Here is a 20,573-nt window from a genome sequence, read left to right on the forward strand (position 1 = left end):
CTACAACATGCAGTTGCAATGCAGCCCCATCATTGACAACTGTATATGGTGACATACTGACAGTACGGTAGGATGTACATCAAGTATGGATGGATGTGTGTACGTAAAGTGGTGATCCACCTGTGTAGATGGATGTTCGCAGGGTACGGCTCACAGGTGTGTCACACGCCATCATACCATTACATGTGCAAACAGTACGCTATGTTACTGTTATCTGATGTTGAAGACATTAAACCTACACAGTGGTCAGGTGTTACCAACTGTATGTCACTCAATACTATTAACACTTACATCCTCCCGTGTGCATATAGCAGCACAATTTCCGGACATAGCGTTGGTAAACATAATGCGGCCAATACTGCTGCATGTCTGTCAGACGTATCATCATATAGCAGGTGTATCATTCACAGTATTGCCATGTGTGTTTGCATGTGTGACCATATATGCCACATATGGTGGGGAATACATCCTAATTGTGACACACCCCTGTACACTGTTGTAGACATCTGTACATACTGTAGTGTTGAAAGCATGACGTAGGCAGGTGTGGTGTGTGTATCACACACATCAGCTATCCATATGTGTATGACAGTTGTGGTCTCCACAGTGTGTGTGTGTGTGTGTGTGTGTGTGTGTGTGTGTGTGTGTGTGTGTGGCTGTCTGGTGCATGGAGTGTGGGTGTATGCTACCATATGGAACACACAGGATCCCAACCCATCATGGTGATGCAGTCAACTACCCTGTTGATGCCATCGGTCTCAGCCGTACTGGCTACCTGTACATGTCCCTTCTCTGTGTCATGTCATGTGGGTGCACAGTACTGTGAGGGTGATGACCACATAGGCAAGTGTCCTCACCTCAACACTATGGGGTGTTCATTATAGTCTTGTTGACCCCGTGAGTGTGAGCATGTTCCTGTACTGTGACAGGGTATTACTGCTACACAGTGAGGCCTCATGCTATCAAGTGGCCTCTAATGTTATCATTGTCCAGACCGCTGTGTACAACCCCTGCACCATGTCAACATACTTGTTATGTGACCTGGCATGGATGTCAGGTCTCTAGCCACTGTAGCCTATTAAACTGCACACAGGCTGCTGGATCAGTATATGTGTGGACATCTGTGGTATGTTAGACTTTCCAGCTGTCCGGTTGAGGCTATGTATAGCATGCTGAGATTGCCATACATGCCTGTGAGTACTCCACAGTTACACATGGGAGACTGCAAACACTGCTACCTGTAGACACATGCATGTAGACCATAAGGAGGGAACCTGGGCATCATTACCAACATGCTGTTACTGTTGTTACCAAGACACATACTGTGAACATATAACAATGCATGCTACACTTGTACTACATGGTTGTGCACATATAACAATGCATGCTACACCTGTACTACATGGTATGTCTGGTGCGTGTCAACAGTACACAACCAATGTAATATACACATCTCTCACCATTCTTACACAACTAACGTAATATACACTTCCCTCACTAGTCATACACAACTAATGTAATATACACATCTCACTATTCCATTTGAGCATGTCCCTGCACCGATGGTGTAGATGACAGGGATGCGGCACAGGCTTCATCATATGCACAGGGTGATAATGTGTGCCAAGGGCATAGGCTACACCAATGGGTGACATCATGTGTGTAGGTAAGGGCCGGTGATATGATTGGACATGTCTGTTCAGTATGCATGTGGGTGTTGTGGTGCCCTACAGATGTGTTTGCTTTGTGCGTGTATGTGTGCACACAGTTCTGCCTTTTGTGAGGTCTACACAGGGGTATTATTCACAGCTCCAGATTGTACAGACCAGGTTGTACAGCTCACTGTGCCCAGCCACAGCCACATGACCTGTGCCTGCCAGGGGTTGCACGGGCACTACCAGGCAGAGGTATAGATTGGCTACTGTCTGACGACACATGTCCACTGGAACCGTGTCCCCACTGGGAACATCCAGGGCCACGTCCACATGGCCTGCTGTGTCCTGGTGTGGATAGCGCAGCACCAGCTGCACTGCTTCTGCTACTGGCACTATGGGAGCGGGCATGTGAGATGGCACACTCACGTCGACCTGCACTAGGTGGTGTAGCTGGCTTACGTCCATGTGGCCTATGCCTCACTCCTACCATATGTTCCAGCACAGACAGCTCACGCTCGCGGATTCCCATGCCACGGTCAAGGATTCTGACCATGTCACCCAATCGCCTGTCCAGAACATCAGCAATCTGCTGTTGAGCATTTGCCAATGCCTGCATGTTGTCATTTAGGGTACGGATAGCAGCCCTCTGCAGCCTCTGCCCTTCTCTGTTCTGCCATTCAGCATGTGCTTGTGCCGCCATTACAGTCTGGAACATGCGTCTGGTGATACCAGGGGCTGCCCTCTGTCCTGCAGGTGCATGTCTGCCAGAGGTCCTCCTACGAGCAGCACTGGCCACATGCCTGTGTGACACATCTGCAGACATTACACTGACACAATGGTGTGGAGACACACCTTCTGTAGCCACCACACATTCCTGTTCCATGCTAACAGATGCTGACTTTCCTTCCTCTATGGCCACTGGTGATGCTGTATGTGTTGGCAGCAGAACTGTGTGCGGGGAAGAAGGGGACATAGCTGGGATGGCAACCATTGGCACAGATTCAGCCCCTGACAACCCTGCCTGTACTTCATGCATAGGTTCATCACTGCTAGTATCTGTGGGGACACTAACATCAGATGGACCGCAGGAGGGTAACTCACCTACATCACCCGTGAATGCAAAGAAAGACTCTAAATTACAATAGACACAGACACACAGACACACACACACACACACAGACACACACACAGACACACACACACACACACACACACACACACACACACACACACACACACACACACACACACACACACACCATGCATGTGATTTGACAGACGGTATGCAGCATGCCTGTGATACAGCAGACAGCATGCAGCTCAGACATTAATAGTGTTAGTAAGCATACCCCCTGGGGTACACAATACAGCAAGCAGGTGTCATATCAGTAGCCATGCAGTTCCCACAATCATGGTAGTATGCATGCATCCCCATGATACACCATGTGGACCAGAACAGGATAACAGTACACATGGCTGACGTGACCTTGACATGTAATCTGCTGATGTGTGCATTAACATGCATGCATGTCTGACACAATGGTGTCCTGACATGTACAGCCTCGTAATGGTCATCACATTGCAGTGTTGTCTGTATGCCCTACAGATAGAATGCATGTTTAGCAAATGTGCATGTGCATGGAAGGGTAGTGTGAGCCGTCTACATTGCTCTACAGTGTGAAATACAGACACTGTGCCATTGCATGGCATCATGAGGCATCTATATTGCTATATAGTGCATAATATGTACACATTGCATAGCCATAACTGCATGCATATCCATGACATAACTGCGGATTGTGACCCATGATGCTGAGGTGTGTACACACCAAACCATGCTGTATCATGTGACAGGTCACTGGAGGACCTACAGATGACACCCCTGCACAGCAACTACAGAGTATTAGCTGCCTGGCAACCATGTCCACACATAGCGGACTTGTCAATTCACCATGTCCAACATGACATTGCTGTACCACACACACGAGGTGCACAGCTAACAGTGATGCCCTACAGCAGCAAGGGAAATGTACAGTATCTGTGGCCTGATGTGGTGTCAATGTCTGTGGAAGCTGTAGAGGTGACTACTGTCATGCTATGACACAGGAGTGATGTTCAACACATCTTATATTGCAGACATCAGTGACACCTCCACTGGCTGTGCACAGGCTTTTAGGATGTCCAGTGCACCACATCAACTGTACAATTAGACAACTAAAGCTATAATTGGACCATGTGTGGACAATGTTAAACAGGGTGTATACACATCACATCTACTGTGTGGCTATGTATCTCTGGCCATCCCCCATGGCCATGTGTGCACATGTGTTGGACAAATGTGTGTGATGGCCATCTATCATACATGTCTGTGTTGTCCCATATGACATACACCCATAGATGTCAGATATGTCACCATCCACAGGGCTATGCAGACAACAGGTTGTATGTGGGGCATGGGGTATGGGATAGTGTGACATTATTGCAGCCAATACACTACATGTCTGGGACATGTCAGATGGCACATCACAATGTGTGCAGCCATTGCAGGGGCATATAACACAATGGTGACTCCTGTGGACTGCCCATATCACAGCTCACTGTGTGGTACTGTTTGCGTACCACACATGTTGTTTCAATGTATAGTACATATGCCTCCATTGTAGAACACCTCCACTGTTGTATGCACAGCTGACCACACATGTAGCAATGACAAATACTCTGGTTTCATGTCGGTGTATCATTTCATTTGTATATATTGCACATGGGTGGCCTGTGTGAATGATGGGTGACGTGACCTGTATATCATGAATGGAATGAACATCAAGTGTACAAGTGTTAACTGGCCACATGGCAAATAGATCTATGCTTTTACATGCCTGATGCTGATGACAGTCTCACCTGCAATGGACTCATGTCTGTGCGGCATGCCAGAGGTACCTGTCTAGGGGTGACACAGCAGTATGAACATTATCCATGACTGTATGACAACCACAGGGTGCACTGTGCATGTTAACACATTTGCCTGTACAATAGAATATAGTATGCACATGTGTGCATACACAGGGTAGCATACTGTAGTATGCACCATGTGTGTCCACATACCATGCATATGTTGTTATATTACATAATGTACAGTGACACATGCACATAAATGGGATATATTAGCCATATGTGCAGTACTGACTTATCAGGAAACTCCAGGCTCATTGGTTGGGAGACACCCACCTCCATGATGGCAGATAGTGTTTGTGGATGCTGTTATGAGGGTGTCCCTAGACTGGCCAATAACTCCTCAGTGTGTGTGAGTGGGGGCTGGGTTGGTGGCCCACCACCTGTTCCACCTTGTTCCCTGGCGATTGCAGTGGCACGCTGTTTTGCATGTTGTATCTGGTCCATGCAGTGTCTGCGCACCTGCTGGTAGGTGCAGTTATGGCCACCCACATCGTTCACCCTCCTCCAAAGATCCTGCCACAGGTCGTCCCACTGCTGGGTATGCTGTGGCACATGACTGAACAACACCTCATAGTTCTCATGGAGGTACGGGATGAGGACATCATCCTCCTGGCGGCTGTATGCTGGAAGGCATGTACGAGACATTATCTGTAAGACATAATGATGGTGACAGGTCACAGTTCCCAAGATGTACAGAGATACTGCTGCACATACATTTCTATGACATCTAGTACATCTGCACAGTTATCTTTACAAATCATCATGACACTGACACGACTGACGTGTTTGTGTCACACTCATGTAACACCCGTTATGCATTGGATATCATCACCATATATGTGTGTCACCTCATTACAGTGTTCATACTCCATGTGAATGCTGTCTTGATATGGGCATGTCTGTTTGCCTGCACTGGTGTTCTTACCTATCTGCACATGCCTGGATGTGTCCATGGTAATGCTGTTGACCTTGATGCTGTGTATATGTCACATATCAACACAGACACAGCCTTAATGGACTTGAGCAGTGACAATGCACACATACGCATGGAAACCTGTACATGCATGTGTTTTGCCATATACATCTACACAGCACTGTACAGCTGTTCAACATCCTGCCACGGATCATCTGTGTTGCACATGTGATAGACATGGGACAATGGCTAGTCGGACGTCATTCACAGGGATGGTTATCAACCATAGAATGTATGGGCAAGGTTTACTAGCTGTAACCGACAGCCATTATGCCACTGCAAGGTGCATCAGTGCCACATTACTGATCCAGGCAGTTAATACTACATCTACCATGCGGCCATTACACCATGTATGACTGGGATGACATGTGCAGCTTTGATGGACAGGGTAGCATGGTATAGCAGGAGTATGTCACATGTATGGCACAGGGATCTGTCCAGCATGTGGCGATCCTAGTATTAGGATGGTGGCTGTCCATGACGTATGTCTTTCAGATCAGGATATGGACATGTAGCATGTCCATCATCATGGTACAGCAAATGTCTTTATGCAAGGTAGACAGCATGCTGCATAGTGGAGGTGAGGATTGTGAAGGCTGGTATCGCCCATCCACTCATGGCCATTACCCCTTACAGGTGATATGTGATCCAATATTGGTCACCTTACAGGTGATATGTGATCCAATATTGGTCACCACAGTGCTGTATATGCCTGTCCAATGATCTCCAGGCTCATGGATGGCACCCTGTCATGACATGGGTACCTCGTATGACTACCTACAGAGCCTGGAGACGTCACCAAGTCAGGGAGGTGTATGCACAGCACCATCCCTTACACAGTGTCCATAATGTTGACCACAGCCTAGGTGGTAGTTAATGGGTACAGGGATGTTCACCTAGCGGTGACACTGCTGATATCATTGAAAAAAGGAAAAAACTTCAAAGACCAATACACTTAAGGTTCAGTTAAGGCACTTTTAATGACTTGCTGCAAGGAGACAAAAACATGCAAATACAAGGATTTGTCTAACTACTAACAGGAAGTATGCTTATTGTTATACTATTTTACAAGACATCTAAGGCTGACATAGTCAAACACAACTTTCAGTATTGTTCTACAGCAGATGTTACTCAGATTTTCTGCTGACATGACTAGATTTGTGAGAAACTTTTTGAGAAAACAACCTGACCTTGGTAACTACTAATCCATTTACAGGCTTCTATTGTACAGTGTTACATTTCAAGGTACTTTTCTAACTCAGATATAGGCAAATGCTGATTGCAGTTCATATTTTCAAGCAGGCTTTGTACTAATTATCTATAACTTCTGCAGCTGTGTATTTTCTCACAGCACAAGTGGAACTCCTTGTCTGAGCTTCATACAAGTAGTATTGTTCTATCCATTATTTTCCTAACATAAGCAGAAATCATCTGCTTCTCAGTAAATTTCCAAGGCACAAGCAAGATTTTAGCTAACAATACAAGGTCAGAAAGCATCTGCAGTTTGTACAGATTTATGCAGTATGAAATAGAATAAATGTGTTAACCCTCTTCAAGCTCTAAATGCACTAAGCATATTACTAATACACACATTAATACATATTTTTCTAACATTTCCCCCCTATTAATACTTTTATTCTACTTTCAAAATAAGCATAAACAGTTTGTTTTCTTCTCCTAACCTCTTCCACTCAGGATTTGCAGTTAAGAGAGTCATTTAGTTTAAACCTATGAAAGCATTTTCAGTCTTTTAACAGTTCTTCATACTCAGTACTTTGATATAAGGTTTCAGAAACTGACATGTCTATAAAGTCTTTTATCAGTCTTTTCATGCAGGGGATACCACAACAAACACATACTCCCAGTAGGAGCACTCCTACACAAATGGCAATCAGGATGTTCATTAGGATTGTACCCCACCCCCCAAACCATTTCTGGAAAAAGTCCATCAGTGGGTTTGGGTCTGGTTTGGTCATGGCCGGCACTTGCTGAATTACCTCAAGATGAATGCCTATCTCGTGTTTATGGTCAGGAATGTACGAACAGCATTCTTCTTGGATTAAAGTGCAAGTACCACCTCTCGCCACTAGGGTGACGTCGAGAGCCATGCAGTTTTGAAGCACTACAGTTCTCATAGCATTCAGTTCATCAGTCACCAATTCGAGAGCGGAAAAAGTTGCATTACTCATTACTTCGAGAAGTTTCAACAGTTTTCTCAGCTCGCAGATCGATTTCACTGCTCCATATGCTGGTAATATGCCTGCTCACGATATAATGCTATCACTCAAGTCCATGTGTGTCAGTCCTTTGCCTAGAGAATGATGGTCTTTCCAACGTGCATCGATTTGTCCCACTGGATTTACAGGTTTCTTGGTGACCTCTCGGACATTTTGAATTTTTCCTCAAGGCAAAACTGCAGTGTGTCGTATGGCCGGAACCAGGTAACCCAAAAAAACAACTGCCGGACCAATTCTCAGGTAACCATTTGTATGCCTTTCTGCCACACACAAAATAACAGTCCTCTACTTTAGTAGTAACCTTGCTATGAATATACACTCGCCCTGCATGAAACATTTTTCTATCAATTATAGACAGTTGCTTATAAAGAACAGAATTATGTTTTACTTCATCAATTGTTTTGTGCATCAATCCAAGAAATGAATCATAGTTTGTATTACAATAAAGATCTACATTGCTACCTTTAATGTAACATTTATAAGGAACAGTCACATTGCAATTGCTCCAACCCACCTGAACAGTATCATTTTTATAAAAACACACAGTTCCCTTTTGTGGAACAGACAAGTGCAATGCTATTTTATCTTGTGATGTAATGGTTGAGGTATCATAAATCAGGTTCTCCCAGGTCTCATTGACCCCTAGGGGGACTGTAGTCATTAATAACCCCCCCCCGTATGCTGTCGGCAAAGCTGTGCAAATCCAGCAATTCGAACCATTGAAAGTCTCAGCATACACATATTTAATTGCCTGGTAAGTGTTAAAGTTTGGATGCCAGTCTATGAGTAACGCTTCACGTTTATTCAGTTCAGTCTGTGTGGCTGGGAAAAGAAAAGGCCACAACAAAAAGATTATTGTCACTAGTACAGTTAACAGGATGATTATGCAATACTTCTGAGGAAAGAGTTGTTCTGCATTCCTGTTTCTTCTGGACTCTATCATTTTTACTCTTGGCATGTGACAAGATTTTTGTCCAGTTCAAAGTTTTTGACTAATTTACACTGCGTCAGGTGGATCCAGGATGGGCGCTCCGCAATTTTGACTGCAGTGGGTGTTGACAAAAACACTTGATATGGACCTTCCCACTTTGGTGATACCCAATTCTTTTTCTTTACTGACTTCACCCAGATCCAGGTTCCAGGGGGCACTGCCACTTCTGATGGTCTGGTTCATTCTTTATCTGAAACAGAATTTAACTGCAACAAATGTTTAGAATTTAACAGGTTTCGCATATACTCAGCTAATGTACTGTCAGCTTCCTGGTCTGCAGGCATGAGAGATTTCCATTGAGGTATATAATAAGCCCTTCCAAATAATTTTTCAAAAGGAGTCAATCCTTTTGCATTCAGAACAGTTCTTATGCTCAACAGTGCCAGGAGCAGACAGTACACCCAATTTCTCTGTGTTTCTACTATTAACTTCCTTAGCTTACTTTTTAAAATCCCATTATGCCTCTCTACTAGCCCTGCAGATTGTGGGTAATACGCACAATGATTTTTTAAAGAAATACCAAAATGTCTACTTAACTGTTGTATGGTCTGGTTTACGAAGTGTGTGCCGCTGTCACTGTAGATCCTTTCTGGAATGCCGAATCTAGGGATGATTTCTTTAACAAGAACTTTGGCCACAGTTGCAGCATCTGGATTTTTAGTCGGAAAGGTTTCCACCCATCTGGAAAACATATCTACAATGACAAGACAATACTTCTTATTTTCACATTTATTCAACTCTATGAAATCCATACAGATAGTATGAAATGGATACGGTGGTGTTGGGAAACTCCCTTGCTTGGGCTTTAACGCCCCGTGTGCATGATGTTTATTACAAACGTGGCATAACGAACAACATTTTTTAGAGTAATTTGAGAAGCCATATGTCGTGAACACTTGGTTCACCAGCTGTACCATCCCCCCCTGTTGAGACATGGCACTGCCCATGGCTCAACAAAGCTGCATATCTAAACAAATTAGATGGCAATATTGGTTTCCTTTCTTTAGAGATGTACAGCCCCTTTTTGAGAATTGCTCCTCATTTTACCCATCTTTGTTTTTCAGCTTGTGTAGTGAGTGTCTGCATTGTCTTTAACATTTCTAAGTCTAAAATCTCAGAGGGTTGTAATTCCTCATTCAAAGCATTACCTTTTGAAATCCTATCCTGTTGCTTGGTATGAGCTGTGCATTTACAAATAGCTACTTTCTGAGGTAACTGAATAGATTCTAAAAGATCTAAAATAAACTGTGCATGATTGATTGGTTTGCCAGTAGATGTTATTCCTCGATTTTTCCACTGTTGCTCAAAAACATGTACAGTAGAAAAAGCGTACTGGCTGTCAGTAAAAATTTTCACACATTTACCTTTTGCTAAGGTACATGCCCGTGTCAAGGCAATCAATTCTGCTGCCTGTGCAAATAAATTATGTGGTAAAGATTTTGCTTCCATAATGTCAGTATCGGAAACTACTGCATATCCCACTAGATTCTGTCCTGCAGGACCCCTTTTGCACGAGCCATCCATGTAGTATGTCACCTAGGCATCATCCAAGGGAACATCCGTACAATCTTTTCTAGGCAGTGTCTTTTGCTCAATCACCTGCAGTCAGCTGTGTGGTGTGCCATCTGCAGGGGTTGGGTGCAAGGTAGAAGGGTTCAAAGTCATACATCGTTCAATTGTCATATGAGGTTGGCTCAACATTATAGTCATACAGGAAAGATGCCTAGCAGGGAAAAGATATGCTACCTTTTCTTGCAGTAAAATAATCGCAACTGCATGAGGCACTCTCAATGTGAGAGGGTGGAACAAAACTACTGAGGCCGAAGCCTGTACTGTCATTGCAGCTGCAACTACTGCTTGTACACAGTGAGGTAAAGACTGTGCCACTGGGTACAGTTGTGATGAATAATGAGCAATAGGGCGTTGCTTGTCCCCATGCTGCTGTGTTAACACTGATGTCATATAACCTTGCTTACAATCTACAGTTTGGAAAAAACATTTATGATAGTTTGGCAATCCCAAAACTAATGAGGACGCTATTAACTGTTTCAGTTTGCAGAAAGCAGATTTTGCTTCTGGTGTCCATTGTAACAAATCCTGTGCTGCCATAGGCTTTTTATAAATCAGGTTAGTCAACGGTGCAGATTCCAAGGCATAGTTTGGAATCCAACTCCGACAAAAATTAGTCGTACCCAGGAAGGACATCATTTCTTTCTTGGTAGTGGGTTTGGCTGCTTGCAAAATCGCTATTTTTCTGTCCTCATCTAATGTCCTACCTTCCTTGGATATTACATATCCTAGGTATTTAACTTGTTTTTTCCAAAGCTGCAGTTTATTTTTGTTTACTTTATGTCCTTCAGTGGCTAAAAATTGTAATAACGCTAAGGTATCTCCTTTACAATCTTGCTGGGTGGGGGCCGCCAGCAGGATGTCATCAACATAAAGCAAAATCTAACTATCTCTTGGTGGGGTAAATCCCACCAACTTGCTTGCCATTTCTTGTGAGAATATTGTTGGACTTTCACAATACCCCTGTGGTAGTCGTGTATATGTATACCTTTCCTCCTGAAATGTGAATGCAAACCAATGCTGGCTGTCAGGGTGTATCAGTATTGAGAAGAATGCATTGCTGATATCTACCACAGAAAAATATTTTTGTTGAGGTTTTAAATCATTCAACAGGGTGTGTGGATCTGGCACCATAGGTGCTCTAGGTATCACTGCATCATTTACAGCTTGTAAATCTTGGACCATATGCCACTCTCCATTTGCTTTCTTAACAGGAAATAAGGGTGTGTTACATGATAAATAAGGAGATTCCACCAGCACTCCTTCCTTAAATAAAGCTGCTATAATAGGTTTGATTCCTACCTCTGCATCTTTTCTTAAGGGATACTGTCTTTTTTGTGGTCTAAATGCTGACTTTGGCGTAATAGTAACTGGTCCTGCTGTATGAATAAGTCTTACATCTGATTTTCCTGTTGACCAGAGAGTTTCTGGTATATTCTGTAAGGCATTCTCTTCCTCCTTCAATAGGAGTGCTAATCAGCTGTCTTTGCTAGACTGCAAGTGTACAGCTGGGTGGGTCTGAGTTATCCAATTCAACCTCTGCATTTGTATTCCCTGTTCTGACAGTCTTAACTCTGTCTGTTTCTCCCATCTTGTGACTTTGTCTCCCAAGTCTACCCATTTCACATTTTTGTCCTTAGTTAAGCTAATATGTGGTAACCAATTAGATTTGTAAAGTGCAAAGAACTCCTGGGGCAATGAACAGCTGACTACACTGTTCCCTTCTGTGTCCCAGTACAGATTATGTAATATCAATCTGTTTGCACGATTTCTAAACAATTCTTGCTCATATTCCTTATCAGGTCCTGGTGTGTTACAATAATACAGAGTACAGTGCAACAAATGTTGTCTATCGATGTCAAGGGAGGGAAACTTGCTGATGGCTACATTCATCAACTCTTTGGTCACTGCCCCTGGACCAGTCGTAACCAAGTCCTGGCTGTACCAATAAAACATTTCACCCTCCGATTGCACTGCAAAGGTATCAATTTGTTGCTGTGCTTCCATACCCTGCATAGTCGGAACTACTGCTATACCAAATAGCTGCATAAGGTCTCTGCCCAAGAGGTTTACTGGGCATTTTGCAGAAACAACAATTTTGCTTTTCTGGGTCAATCCTGAAACAGGATCAGTTATCACAATATTATGGGAGAGGGGCTCCCGATACAGCTGTCCATTAGCTGCTTTCACTAATATGTAATCAGGTGACTCTGAGTTCCCTGGCACTTTGGAGAGATGTATCAGGGTCCGTGAGACCCCTGAGTCACACAAGAATCGGACTTCCCTCCCTTCTACCAGGAGTGTAACTTCTGGTTTTGTGTCTGCTAAATAGAGCTCTAAGCTCAATAAAGCCAAATCCAATATTTCATTTTCTTCACTATCCATGACTTCCTGCACTTCCTCTATTTCTTCTGTCACATTCTCTACTCCCTCTATCACATTCTCATTTGTCCCTTCTCTGCTATCTCCTTCTAGTGATTCCTTACTATCATATAGTCAGTCCTCACCCTCCTTATCTTCCGTGGTTGCCTTCTTGTTTTTCTTGCAATCCCTTGCCAAGTATCCCTTTTTACCACATTTAAAACATTCACCCCTTTTCTTTCGCCCTTCAAAGTCCTTTGATCGTTGATCAGATTGTTTGTTTCCCTGGGCATTTCTCTTGCCCTTTTTCCTGGACTGTACAACATAAACTTCTGCTCCATCCTCTACAGAAAATACTTGGACTTTCTTTTTCTAATTGCTATTAAAATGCCTTTCAGCATGCCTGGCATATTCAAGTAATGACTGTAACCTGCTTGTATGGTGATCTACCATGTGCTTTGTAATAAAACTGCTTATGGGTGCAATACTGCCTTTCAAAAATGCATTCTTTAACTGCTGCTCATATGGGGAATCGTGTGTCTGATCTTCAGGAACCTGCATTCCACAATGGTTATTAAAACATTCTAGCAGTCTGGCATAATATCTGTCAACAGTCTCACATTCTTGTTGGATGCATTGATTAATGCAAGTCCAGTCTGCCCTAGTCTTCCATTTCTCAGAGATTCGGTCTGTAAGACCTTTCACTCTGTTGTCTAATTCTGCGCTGCTATGTGGGAGGGGCCTGAGCGCAGCGTCTCGGGGATTCCAGTCACCACTAATCATGTGCCAATCTGGCCCCACAACTTGTCTGACTACTTTTTCTACCTATTCTCTATTTAAATTATAACTTAGCCTCATTCCTTGTAAATCTTCTAAGAACTTTCTAAAATTAACTTTTGGATGGGGAATTCCCTCAGTGGCTTTCCGGATGTCTTCCGGAGTCCAGGGTCTATACACTAGAATAGTTGGGTCCTGACCTTCTTGTCCTGTCTGAGGATTAGGCACTTCTATAAGTGGGCATATTTCTTCTTCACTCATAGATTGTGAATTCCTACCCATTTGATATAACTCAATGCCCCCTTTTGAGTTTTCTACCCGTGTTCGAGACCTGGTCACGATGGGATCTCTAATAAACGGTTTTGCTTTTGTAGTGTCTCTATTTACAGTGACAGCAGGATATCGCGGGGGTGGACTAACTTGTTCACTTGCCTCATATTCTGGTAAGGGAGGCGGAGGGGCTAATGCTATTACTAAATTATTGTCCTCCTTATCTAAAAACATTGCTTTTTAATTATTATTCTTTTGTTCCCTTCAGTTTACTTCCTCAATCCACCTGTGTGCCTGAGGAATTCCTAATTGACGTTGCTTTTTTACCCGACCTTTAGAATCGGTTTTAAGCTGTTTGACAAGTTTGACAAGCGAGGATTTTTCTAGTTTACCATCAAATTCATACTTATTAACCCATTTTGAGTAGTATTTAATATTATCAGCATGCTGTGACTGCATGTATTTCGCATCTTCAGTTAACGGCAGATTTTGGGATCTTTTTGTACAATTATTGCCCATTTTGCTCTACCCTTTTAATCATTACGTAACTCATTATTTTTAACGTGGTACCACGGATTTTGTTATAGTCTCTTCAGAATGACTGCCTACCTGCTCTGTTTCCCTGATCTATGACAAGACAGTAATCTTTCTGTCCCTGACTTATAAACAAAGTCTTAACAGAACAAATACAAATCTAGCCCCTGATCTAAAACAGAAAAAAGAAGGTAGATTCACCTTACCTGAGCCTTCGTGATTGATCACCTGGTTCGAGTAAACCCATCCGTCAGTCGCAGATCAGAAAGTGGCTGGCCTCTTTTGTACGACAATTCAGTCGGAGGGCTTTTCAGATAAGAACTGATGTGGTTTCTTCCCTGTACGGTTTCAAGCCACCTGGCCTGTCTGATCCGAGGCGAAATGAGGATTTCCGGTCCGAAGGACCAATCTGTCAAAGGAAAAAACTTCAAAGACCAATACATGTAAGGTTCAGTTAAGGCACTTTTAATGACTTACTGCAAGGAAACAAAAACATGCAAATACAGGGATTTGTCTAACTACTAATAGGAAGTATGCTTATTCTTATACTATTTTACAAGACATGGCCTTCTAAGGCTGACATAATCAAACACAACTTTCAGTATTGTTCTACAGCAGATGTTACTCAGATGTTCTGCTGACATAACTAGATTTGTGAGAAACTTTTTGAGAAAATCAACCTGGCCTTGGTGACCACTAATCCATTTACAGGCTTCTATTGTACAGTGTTACATTTCAAGGTACTTTTCTAACTCAGATACAGGCAAATGCTGATTGCAGTTCATATTTTCAAGCAGGCTTTGTACTAATTATCTATAACTTCTGCAGCTGTGTATTTTCTCACAGCACAAGCAGAACTCCTTGTCTAAGCTTCATACAAGTAGTATTGTTCTATTCATTATTTTCCTAACATAAGCAGAAATCATCTGCTTCTCAGTAAATTTCCAAGGCACAAGCAAGATTTTGGCTAACAATACAAGGTCAGAAAGCATCTGCAGTTTGTACAGATTTATGCAGTATGAAATAGAATAAATGTGTTAACCCTTTTCAAGCTCTAAATGCACTAAGCATATTACTAATACACACATTAATGCATATTTTTCTAACAATCATCCATCAGAATGTGCACATATGTCACACACCTCACCCACACAGCCTATTCTGTATGTTGTTCACAACACTGACACAGCTATTGCTCATAGGTCATGGCCATTCACATCCTTACATGCACAGATGCTTAACATTTGTCTGTGTGGTATGGGCTACAATGAGGGTGGAGTACAACACATTAACCCTGTTCTACTGTAGCTGGCACTGGTGTGATATGCACATGTCACTCTGGCACCTTTTGTAGTTGTGAGTCTGTCAACAGGCCACTGGTAGAACACTCCTATGACATACAAAGGTATTTGTAATCAACCATCTGTACTGTCTTGTACATCTGTACTGCTAACATCTACAGTGATAATGGTTCATGGACATGCACACCATACTCAGCAGGGTTATAGTGCGGTGCCACCCATTATGACTGTCATCACCACTTGTGGGTTGATATTATCCAACACCCTATCTGTATTGTATGTTCATGCTAGGCACTTGTTCAGAACTTGTGAGCATGTCATGAGCTACTGATTACTATAGCACCCATTCCACACCATTTTCCACAGGTACACTGGCTGTCCTAAAATTTCCAGCTTGCTTACGGTACAACAGCTGTTGTACACATGTAACTCACGTATCCTGTGAGACATGGTTGTATATACAGGCATGTCCAACTGTCACGTACCAGTGCTATTGCCTGTCTATATGATGGATATGTCATACATGTGGCAATAGAGCAATTGTCTCATGTACACATTCAATGCTCACCTCCCAACATATGACACTACAGCCTGTGGGGGATGCACTTATGCAGCCCTGCTGGGGGTAATGCTGTCACCAACCCTGACTGCACCTGACAGTCATGTTGGGATGTGTAACATTCACAACACACACCACACATCACATAGTCTCACATGATCTCCACCACAGGCCACACATACGAGGACAACTTGTGCAGTCCCTCTCCATACTCTGTGTAGGCACCAGAGGCAGCCCCCATCACGGAACACAACATCACCAACTTATAGCCCACAGACTCATGTATGCCCATCACATACAGCCAATAGGGTGTTATAACATACACAACACACCAGTCATAGGTGACTCTGTAGGCGGTCACACTGCAGTTCCACACAGCAGGCTACACAAGGTGATAGTCACTTACATCTTGCTGTCAGGTAACTGGTTCTGCAACATAACCTATGCACCCATGCCACACCTCACCAGGTATGATGTGACTGTCATTCTCCATGTTAGTGTGACTGCCCTGAGATGCCACTTCACAGACTACATGTGCAGGGACATGCAATAGCTCACCAGTCTTGTAGCCCTGAAGGTATGGGCCAAGCCCTGGGGAACATTATGCATTCATCTGGACACGATACCACTGTACAACGAATGACTGTGTCACTTCAACAGTTGCATATGCTACTGCTGTCATTCCACAGGCATCTGGTATCTGTCAGCTTTGACTGACCTGGTCAAACACAATGCTTTGGCATAGATGACCTGCACCTGTCAGCCCTGGGAGTACAGATCACATGTAAGGCACTTGCTGCTTCTATACTGCCTGTCTTGCACAGTTTCCAATAACAGTCACTGGCAGAATGGGAACTGGTAAGCAAGACATGGGGTCATGTGACACAATGCTTGCATCTTCCTCTGTGATGCACGCAGGCAAGGCACACCTTATAATGCACCACTCCAATATCTCTGCAGTGACTGGGACCTGCCTCTAGGCTCTGCAGAGCACACCTGCAATGACAGGTTATAGACAGACCATACCTTTCAGGCACATACCTGGACCAGCACACCCACAGCTGAGGTGTTCCCATATCCCACTATATTGTACACACATCCTGGCTAGTTACTTAGCACAATGCATCAGAGGTGCTCCACGTGCAACTAACTGTGTCCAGAACCACTATACACATTGTAACAAGCTACAGATTCAACAACATACCCCACGGTTACCAGACCTCATTTGTTGGTGTACTGGACAGTAGGGCTCAGACACTAACTACTGATGTGTGACTGACACTACCCCCCACTTAACTGGGATAGCCACACATGTACTGACACATCTGTGAGTCATAACCTCCACTTGGCTGGATCAACCCATACACACCACCTCCAAGACCAACATTATCCTTGACATGAACACTACCAACATGTGACTGGTGTTCCACACCTGGGTTATCCCCTCATTGGTGGATTCTGAACATATGCTAATCACCCTTGTTAGCCACATCCCAGCACCACACCCTTCACGGCATACACAGTACATGAGTACTACAACACCTACTACAGACGTCTTATGACAGCGGTTGTTGACGTCATGACACCCATGGACAATGCACATACAAACAGTGAAACATACCCCAGTGCACTTCATTAACACGTGCACGACTGCATGGATCATGCTATTCCACACAGAGCCATGATGGTACACACCAGATAACAGACGCCACTCTGTTGGTCAAGTTCCATGGACATAATGTACAACAACAGGTGGAGGCTGTTGCACAGTGGTGTACAATCCCATGGGTGGGGTAGCTCTCTGGTCAGTCTCGGTAGGGCCACAGGATCCCTCATCACATACTCCAAGACTAGCTATGTAAACATTACTGCAACACATTCCTGGGTGCACCACAAGGCATTATGGTGGTATGTCAGTAGTCAATGGCATTACCCACATCTGCTCTCACATACAACAGTCACTCAGGAACATTACAGACCCAGGTGATGTTTGCAACATGCTGGCAGATGGATTCAATGCTAACATTACACCCTCTCACTCACTACAGGGCCACAATCCAAGCAGGAACATTGCGGTGTCCCTGCGGTCACACCTACACAGTACTAACCTGCACTCTGTATGTCCGGGGACACTGGCCCCATGTCACCTTCCAAAGTCCCAGGATGTGATGTCCACAAACCACTGAATGACATGTCTCCCCACTAGGCCACCATATTCAGTAATAGCCTTGTATCAGACATTGTGCCCCCTAAATGGCACACAGCAACAGTTATCACACTCCACACAGGTGGCATCACAATGCACGAGTGGGACTATAGTCCTACACACCTGACTGTACTGTTCTGCACGGCTATGGGGCACATCATCATGGACGTCATTCAGAGAGACATTGTTGGGCTCTGGTCCTCTGATGCCACCAAGGTTGGACTTGTTAAGGCCAGAGCATGGCCCCTACACCTGGTGGACTCCTTTCATGCAGTTACCAGGGTAGTTGATGATGGTATGGTGGTCCACACATCCTACATTGTCCTCTCATTGCCTTTCAGCACTGTTCTCCATTCTGGTATTGACAACATACACATCCACCTGCACATCGTACCCTATGTCTCAGGATGTTATGCAACGTGGCTCATGGACAGGACACACACAATGAGGGTAGCATACCATAGTACCTACTGCATTTCAGTTACACTTGGCATACCACAGTCCTCAGTCATAGGGCCCCTCATGTTCAGTATATGCTTCCCTGAGGTACAGGGTAGCACAGAGGGACTTTCCCTGCCTAGCTTTTCAACCCCCTGCATACAAAGCGCCATGATTGATCCACCATCTGATACTGATTCCATCCATACGGGTGTCACTGTGACAGATACCTGATATGAATATCATGGCCTCAAGCTGCATGACACAAGGTGCATGAACAGCACCTTTGCATTACAACATTCACCCAGTGACTATCGCATAGGTGGTAGTCCCCTACATACATGTCACATTGTACATGTTCATAGTACACACGTATGTTGCACTCATTCCTGTGGTTACCATATTGCCACTGTGGTGTGGCTATCCTTCTACATGGCCACACTTATCTGTACTGGGTGTGTAGCTGGTACATAGGCACCCATTGTACCTCAGAACTCAAGACTTCTACACCCATTCAAGGGTACACCACCCCATTTAGGGTGTACCTTACACAATGGCTACAGCTTTACATACCACAACATTAACACGCCATGACATTAATTGAGCTCCGACAGTTAAAGTATGAGGCTGAACTACGGACACCACGTCTGTACACATTTGCATACTACATACTCAGGGGTGACCTCTGCTGAACAGACAGGGCCCATGTCCACAACAATATTAATGGATATACTCCACATACGCGACATAAGCAAAAGCCACTGTGAGCAACATGCTCATGGATATGTGCACACATGCAACAATGAGTGGGATGTGCTTGAGGGTTACATTCCCAAATCGGACACTCAACATGCTTTGGAACATGAGTCCTATGTACATCACGCAGGGACACTCAGTAGCACTGTTCATGTGATACCTCCTTTGGTGGTTGGGAGACACATGTACGCCAGGGATCACTGCAGTGGCTGTACTGTGCAGAGGTGCAGGTAACACATGGCTCTGCTGTTCACAGGACACTACCCTAGAGAGGTGCCACTGGTGTGAACACTGTAGTTGTGCTTACACATACACTTGCCAGACTGCATAGTACCCCACTATGAACCTGTGAAGCTATTACATGTCCTTTGTGCATGGTTACTTGGTAGCTCTTCCATTTAGATTAGCTATCATGCTATTACAATGTCCCATGCCTACAAGCCATATGTATCCTGTTATTGTACATGCCAATAGACGATACCTTTGGTATGCATGATATGCCTATTATGTTGTGTAGAATATCTGACATATCTACCTACAATACTATACATTACACATATTTTACATAGTATCCCATAATGCAAAGCATACTTGCACAGCGGGACCACCTTAGACATGTCATTGTTGTTATATGCCCATACACATGCCTACTGTGACAGTATATCAACATATACTATCCCCTGCTATGGCACATACTTGTTGGACATACCCTACCACTGATGGTGAGTTGTATGGAATTGTTCTATTTAAAGCCCTCATGTAGCATCCCTTGTGGTGTCTGTGATGTGTACCTTGTGGCCCACTGCTGGACGCACAGTTTCTACAAGCATTAGTATGCTCAGCAAGACATCACTACATAAATACCTTTTCCCACTTTATGCATTGCGGACATTTTTAATTAATGCAAACCAGGCTATACATACAGTAAATAATTAATACAAAACATGCTATACATAAACTTACATACCGAGTGTTCTACATACCTTGTTATCAT

Source organism: Protopterus annectens, chromosome 8.part0, assembly GCF_019279795.1.
Source record: "Protopterus annectens isolate FY-2018-M chromosome 8.part0, PAN1.0, whole genome shotgun sequence".
Lineage (NCBI taxonomy): Eukaryota > Metazoa > Chordata > Ceratodontiformes > Protopteridae > Protopterus > Protopterus annectens.